Source organism: Poecile atricapillus, chromosome 27 (genome assembly GCF_030490865.1).
Source record: "Poecile atricapillus isolate bPoeAtr1 chromosome 27, bPoeAtr1.hap1, whole genome shotgun sequence".
Classification (NCBI taxonomy): Eukaryota; Metazoa; Chordata; class Aves; order Passeriformes; family Paridae; genus Poecile; species Poecile atricapillus.
In genome coordinates, this window is record NC_081275.1 from 999,052 (window position 1) to 1,006,671 (window position 7,620).

General features: G+C 48.0%; 1 non-coding gene across 1 annotated transcript; it reads right to left on the reverse strand.

Annotated features, from left to right (window-relative positions):
- Positions 1-1,951: 1,951 nt before the first annotated feature.
- Positions 1,952-2,023, reverse strand: TRNAQ-UUG (transfer RNA glutamine (anticodon UUG)). Its single transcript has one exon. It is a non-coding gene; the product is annotated as a tRNA-Gln (tRNA).
- Between the last annotated feature and the right edge of the window lie 5,597 nt (positions 2,024-7,620).

Sequence of the window (7,620 nt, forward strand, 5' to 3'; positions counted from 1 at the left end):
GCCCGGAGTGTGGGGACTCTGCTCCGAGCCCCCCTCCCTCCATCCCAAAAATCCCTCTCGGGATTCCAGCCTGGAAAAACCCTGGAAAATCAGCCCCAGCCCCTGAGCTGCTCCCAGGATTTTGGGGCTTTTCCAGGATAAATTCCATCCCCTGCCGGACAGGACAAAGCCAGGGTACGGAATCCAGCGGGGTTTTGTTGTTTGGAGCTGTTCTGCTCTTTTATTTTTATTGAAAATCCGTTCCAGCTCCGTTAAATCTCAGAGAAATCTCTCCCCAAGGGCATTGAACCCAAAGGAGAAGCAGCAGAAATTTGAATTTTGGAGTCCCCCGGGCTCTCCCAGAGCGGTTGAAATCCCAGGAAATCCCTCTGGATCCCGGCTGGGATTTTCCTTTTCCTTTTTTTCCTGCCTGGATCTCAGCTGGGGCACTCCAGACACCCCAAAAATGGGAGAAGAAGACAGAAAAAGTGAATTTTCCTCGAGATCCCTGAAGCCAGAACCCCCTCCCTGAGCCCCCAAAATACCCCAAAAATACCCCAAAAACCCCCAAAACCCCCAAAACACCCCAAAAACCCCCAAAATACCCCAAAATCCACGTGTTTTGTTCTTTCTCGCAATGCTCAATAAACCCAGCAGCTCCACCAAGGCCTCTTGTTTTTCTTGCAGGAAATCCTCTCTGAAAACCACAATTGATTTTCGCTCTCAAAAGGTTTTTATTTCTTACAGAAACGGGTCCTGAATGTCGCCCATTGCTGCTCCACCTCTCAGCGTTTCTTTTTTACCTTTATTATGAGGCTAAACCCCGTTTTTTGGTGTTTTTTATGGTTTTGTTGGGGGTTTGGGGAGTGTAGAATCTTATTTTTTTTTAATTTAATTGCTGGGGTTTTTTTGGGGGTGGGGTGATGGAGCTGAATGTGAGATGCCCCATAATTACTTTGTAAAAAAAAGGTGTTGCCTCTTCTCCTGGCCACCGCTCCAAGACATTTTAAAGCTATTTAGGTAAAAGAAATAATCGTATATTCCTGTCGTGGCCTTGAGGCGATCGGCGGCCTGAGCTGCCCTTAATCCGGGGCAATAACCGGGCCACGGCCGGAGGGGATTGAGCCGTTAATCGACGTTAAACGGCTGGGATCGTGCGTCAGAGCCGCCTAAGCCGTCTCGGAGGGGATTCGGGACGCTGATGGCGGAACAGCGGCTTAGGCAGCACCGAGAGGCCGCTCCGGGCCCTGAGGGAACGAACCCGCCATGATGGCTCCGGGGTGCTGAGGGGGAGGCGGGGAAAAGGCGCTCCCAGCCAATAGCAGTGCGGGATTGGCAGAGTGACATCGCTCTCAGCCAATCAGCGGTGAGGAACGGAGGGCGCGAACCCGCTGCGGGGGGGAACGGCTCGCTGAAGTGGGAGGCGGTATTAAGAGAGGTAACAGCCAATAGGAACGCGATATTGCTAGAGTGACAGCAGGAGTAGCCAATCAGCGACGGGGAACGGAGAGAACCAACCCTCCCCGGAGGGTACGGATTTCTGAAGGAGGAGGCGGTGCAGAGAACAGTCTCAGCCAATAAATAATAGGAGTTTGTGAGAGTGACAGAGCGAACAGCGAATCGGAGATGGAAAACGGAGACCGCGATTCTCCCCGGAGGGCTCCGGACCGCTCCGGTGGAAGGCGGGGCGAAGCGCGCGGCCAGCCAATAGTAACGCAGGGATCGCAGAGTGACATCCTGCTCAGCCAATCAGCGGCGGAACACGGAGAGCGCCCTTCGGCGTCCATCCGCCGCCTTCCCCCCGCGCCTGCGCCGTGAAGCGATGGCGCCCACGCACAAAATGGAGCGCGGCGGGCGCCGGTGCGGGCCCGGCGCTCCCGGTGCGGCCCCCGCCGCTCCTCCTCCTCCTCCGCTCCTTCCCCTTCCCTCCTCGGCCCCGGGGCGGCGGCAGCGGCGGGCAAAAAGAAACGCGAGGTCCCACCGAGATTTGAACTCGGATCGCTGGATTCAAAGTCCAGAGTGCTAACCATTACACCATGGGACCGCTGGGTGTACCGGGAGGCGCCGCGCGCCCTCCCTATCCCTCCGCCCGCGCCAAATAGTCCAGAGCGCTGCTCCCGGCTCCGGGAATTCCGGGAATTCCGGGAATTCCGGGATATTCCCGGCCAGAAAACCCTCCTGGAATCCCGCTCCCGCCTCCGTTCCACCCCCCGGGACAGCCCCGAGCTCCGCCGCCGGCGCGCTCTGCCCGGCGCTCTGATTCCCACTTTTAATTTGGGATTTTCTTCTTTTATTTCTGCCTTTATTCCTCTGGGATTTTCCTTTTCCTTCCCCCCTTCCCTTCTCTATTTCCCATTTGAGTTTTTCCCACTCCATTTCCCATTTTTTCATCTGCTTTTCCTCTGTTCCCCTTTCTTTCCTGGCCCTTTATTTCCCAATTCTCTGTTCATTTCTCCTTTCCATTCCCCCTTTTTTCCCCAATTTCGTTTTTCTATTTTCCCTCTATTTCATTTTATTCCCTTCTTTTCCCATTTCTCCTTTAACTTTTCCCCATTTCTTGATTATTTCTCTTCCATTTCCCTAATTTTTCCCTTTTATTTATCCCTTTTCCCTTTATTACCTCCAATATTCCTCTTTTCCCCTCCATTTTTTTCCCCTCTTTATTTTCCCCTTTAATTTTCCTTTTCCCCCCCATTTATTCTCCTATTTCTCATCTATTTTCCCTCTATTCCCCTTTCCTTTTAAATTTAAATTTTCCCCTTTATTTTTTCTCCTCCCTTTTTCCCTCCCCGATCCCACAAATCCACACAAACACTTGGAATTTTTTAATTTTTTGTTTGTTTCTTTCTTTCTCTTTTATTTTTCACAACCAAACAGCGGAAATAAAGCGATTTGTGGCCAAAATAAAAAATAAAACAAATAATGAAAACCCTCCTGCCTGGAAAAGAAACGGAGCCCGGATCCATCCCAAATCCCAGGAAAAGGGAAGGACGTGGATCATGAGAGGCGAGAGGGGAAAAAAAGGTGAAAACAACTGAAAAAACATCCCAGAAATCACCTTTTTTACCTAAAAAGGCTGAAATTTCCTGGGAAAAGCAGCACCTTTGGATGCTCCCAAAAATCAGCTCCATCCCCCCCAAAAAAACCCCAAAAATGTTGGAAAAATAGGAAAAAATAATAAAAAAAATTGACTTGGATTCCTTAGGGAGGCCGGAGGGGGAAGGAGGAAATATCCACGGAAAACAAAGGAATCGAAAGGAAAATCGAGGGTTAAAAGTAAAAATAGAAACAAAAATAAAAATAAAAATAGGAATAAAAATAAAAAATAATAAAAATAAGAATCAAACTAGAACTGGGATCAGTCCCAGTCCAGTCTGGGGCTGCTGAGGTCTGGAGATTCCAAGGATTCCCAAATCCGCTTTTCTTGAGGAAAAGCAATCCCAGAAATCCTCGATGATGATTTTTTTTTGTTTGTTTTTTAATCCTATTTTTTTATTATTATCTTTTAAAGAATTTTTTTCTTTGGAAAAAAGTGAAAATTTTTCTTTTTTTCTATTTTTTTTTTGTAATTTTTTAAAAAAACTTTTTATTATTTTTTTTCTTTAAAAAAAACCTTTTTATTTATTTATTTTGTTTTTTAATTTTTATTTATTTTTTTTTATGGAATTTTCCTTTTCTCCCCAAAGTTGCTCCCGGGAGCGTCACCTGAGGTAGATCAAAATTCGGGATGAGAATTCCCGGGATCATCCCGGGCTCCTTCCCCGGCTCCGTGGGCGTTTCCTTGGGATCATCTCCCGCTTCCCTCCCTTTTCCCGGGATTTCACTCATCCCAGAGCTGGAACAGCGGGGTCCTGGATGAGGATTCCTCCTGGAATTCCAGGGAATTCCGGATCCGAGGAGCCGATGGAACTCGGGGGTTTTTGGGGCTGAATTCCCGCCCTGATTCCCGTCAATCCTGCGGATTTCCCGGGATTTAATTCACCCCGAGGTGCAGGTTAAGGCTGGGTTTTTCCTGGAATTCCGTGGAATTCTCCATCCCAGGGTGAAGCTGGATGTGTGGAGCCGATGGAATTCGGATCCAATCACCCTAAGGATGAATTCCCGCCCTGGTTCCGCTGAATCCCGCGGATTTCCCGGGATCGGCCGTGGGAGAGGCACTCCCTGCCCTGGATCTGCTCTTCCCGCCTGGAAAATTCCCTCCCCCAGAATTAATCCGGCTCCAAAGGCAGCCCAGTGCTCCTGGGATCCCAAAAATCCATCCCAGTGCTCCTGGGATCCAGGAATCCATCCCAGTGCTCCTGGGATCCCAAAAATCCATCCCAGTGCTCCTGGGATCCCAAAAATCCATCCCAGTGCTCCTGGGATCCCAAAAATCCACCCCAGTGCTCCTGGGATCCCAAAAATCCATCCCAGTGCTGGGATCCCAAAAATCCATCCCAGTGCTGGGATCCCAAAAATCCATCCCAGTGCTCCTGGGATCCAGGAATCCATCCCAGTGCTGGGATCCCAAAAATCCATCCCAGTGCCAGGTTCCCAAAAATCCATCCCAGTGCTGGGATCCCAAAAATCCATCCCAGTGCTGGGATCCCAAAAATCCATCCCAGTGCTGGGATCCCAAAAATCCATCCCAGTGCTCCTGGGATCCCAAAAATCCATCCCAGTGCTCCTGGGATCCCAAAAATCCACCCCAGTGCTGCTGGGATCCCAAAAATCCATCCCAGTGCTCCTGGGATCCCAAAAATCCATCCCAGTGCTCCTGGGATCCCAAAAATCCATCCCAGTGCTCCTGGGATCCAGGAATCCATCCCAGTGCTCCTGGGATCCAGGAATCCATCCCAGCGCCAGGTTCCCAAAAATCCATCCCTGTGCTGGGATCCCAAAAATCCATCCTGGAAATCATCCACACGTTCTGCTGGAGCATCCCAAAATCCTGATGGTCCAGGAGAACTTCCCGAACCCTCCGGGGTCCATCAGAGAATTCCCAAAATCCAGCGGAACGTCCCAGCCCGGCTCATCCCACTTCCATGATTTTGGCGGAAGATCCCGCCCGGCTCCCAGAGCTCCCGGGAATTCCTCTCCCACGCGGAAACTCCGGGAATTCCGGATGAGGAGCCGGGATCGAGCGGGTGCTGGAGCCAGCCGGGCTTTTCCAGGGGATTCTCGGGAATTCTCCCTCCCCTCCGCCCTCCTGGAATGTTCCAGAGCTTTCCCCATGGCTCCTCCTCTTCTTCCTCCTCGGCGCCATCCCAAAATTCCGCCTCCAGCGGGAGGATCTGAGGTAGTTCCAGGTGTGTGATCCCAGCTGGAAGCGCTTCCCAAAAAACCAAAAAATCCGGGAAAATCCAGGCTGGAAGAGCGTCGGGAGGGTTCCGCTCCGCTCGGGAATCCGTGGGAAAAGTGGGATCAAATCCAAAGGCAGCCTCAGGGAATGGGGGCATTCCCAAGGGAATTCCAGCCGGGATTGGTTTCTCCAGGGCCGATTCCCGGGATCCGCGTGGGAAAATCCAGCCAAGCTCCGGCGCCGCCGTTCCCGGAGCCAAATCCCGGCGCTCCTTGTCCCGGTCTTCCATTCCAAGCTGGATCCGCCTCATTCCCGTTTTCCTGCCGGATTTTTGGGAATTTTTCCAGGTTTTCCCTTCCAGGCCGGATCCGCCTCTCTCCCGTTTTCCTGCCCCCTCCAGGATCCCGATTTTCCAGCTTTTTCCAGAGGAAAGCGGGAGAAGCTCCGAGGTCTCTTCCTTCCCATAAATCCCTTGGATAGAAATGAAATTTCCCTCTGGAAAAGGCAGCGGGAATTCCCCCTCGGAATTCCGACGGGGCCTGGGAATGGGAAGAGGGTGGGAAAAGCACCAGAGATTCCCGGAATTGTTGGAATTTCAGGGATCCCAGAGATGGGATCCGGGAATTGTTCTCCCGGTTTTTAGCGCTGGGTTGGGACGGGATGGGAAAAGTTTGGGAATGGGAGTTTCAAGTATTCCAAACCATCTGTTCCTGACCAAAATTCCCGGGAAAAGCTGGAAAAGGCCCAAAGCGGCTCCTCCCCCCCGGAGATTTTTGGGAATAAAAGCTCCAGGCTCCGCCCCCTGCGGAGGGGATCCCACATTCCCGAATCCCGGATTTTCGGGATGGGGAGAGGTGGGGAGTGGGATCGGGGAAACAGCACCAAAAATTTTGGGATCAGCTGGGATTGGATCTTGTTTAACTTTTTATCCAAAAATTGGATTTTCCTGCAGGGCTGGAAAAAAATGGGAAAAAATGGGATTTCAGCCCCCCAAAAAATGGGATTTTACCCCCCCCAAAAATGGGATTTTATCAAGAAAAATTGGGATTTTAACAAAATAAATTGGGATTTCCCCCCAAAAATTTGGATTCACCAGGAAAAATTGGGATTTCCCCCAAACCAAAAGGGATTTTGGGAAGAGCGATCACCCTGGGGGGGTTTTGGGGCAGGGAGAGGCCGATCCCGGGCCAGGAATTCTCCTCTCCCTCCTCCCTGTGCGTTTGTAGGGAATAAAAATCAGCTCCTGCTTAATAAAGAAATTTCTTAATTAATTTTTCTCTCTCCTCCTCCCTTTTTAAAAATTACTTTTTTAATATTTTTAAGCGTTTTTTAGTTTTAATTTTTTTCCCTTTTTAAAAGATTTTTTTCCTTTTTAAAAACTTTTTTTCTCTTTTAAAATTATTTTTTCCTTTTTTTTAGATTATTTTTTCCTTTTATAAATTCTTTTTTCCTTTTAAATTTTTTTTCCTTTTCTAAAAATGCTTTTTTTCCTTTTTAAAGTTATTTTTCCTTTTTTAAAAATTATTTTTTTCCTTTTTAAAATTATTTTTTCCTTTTTAAAAAAATTATTTTCCTTTTTTTAAAAAAAATTATTTTCCCTTTTTTAATTCATTTTTTAATTTATTTTTTAATTAATTTTTTTCCTTTAATGAATTTTTTTTTTTCCCTCTGTAAAACTGAGGCAAAAAAGGAAAAAAAAAAAAGAAAAATCTCTTTAAAAATAAAATTTTTTTTGTGTGTTTTTATTATAATTTTTTAATTCGAATTTTGGCAGCGACGGATCGACACCGCCCCCCCCGGAATTCCGGGAAGCTCGGGATCACCTCGGGATTTTGGGATCTTTAGGAATTTTCTATCAAATATAGAAAAAAACCAAAAAAATTCTCTTTATGGCTTCCGAGAGTGTGGAAACAAATCCAACCCCAAAATCCCGTTTTTTCAGCCCGTTTTGCATAGAAAACGCTGCCCAGGAGTGGAAAAAATTCCCAAAAATCCATGGATTTGGCTGGATCCGATGGGGAAAATCCTTTCAGGCAGCGCCGGGTTCGGGTTTGGTTTTTCCCCCTTGAAATCCCCGGAAAAAAATCGGGGAAAAAAATTTAAAAAATTCAAGTTTTTCCCGCTGGGAAAATCAAATTTGGGATTTTCCCGAATTTTTTTTTGTTTGGAGAGCTCCGATGCCCGAGAGCCGAAATCCCTGAGCTGGGAAAGGCTCCAAAATTCCATAAAAACCACAAAAGCTGAGGGAGACGCTGCCATCTTTTCCACTGGATCCGGAATTCCTGGAATTCCGGGGAAAAAAAAACACCAAAATTCAAAAAAATTTCTCTTTTCCTTTTCTCTCTTTCCTTACAAAAATA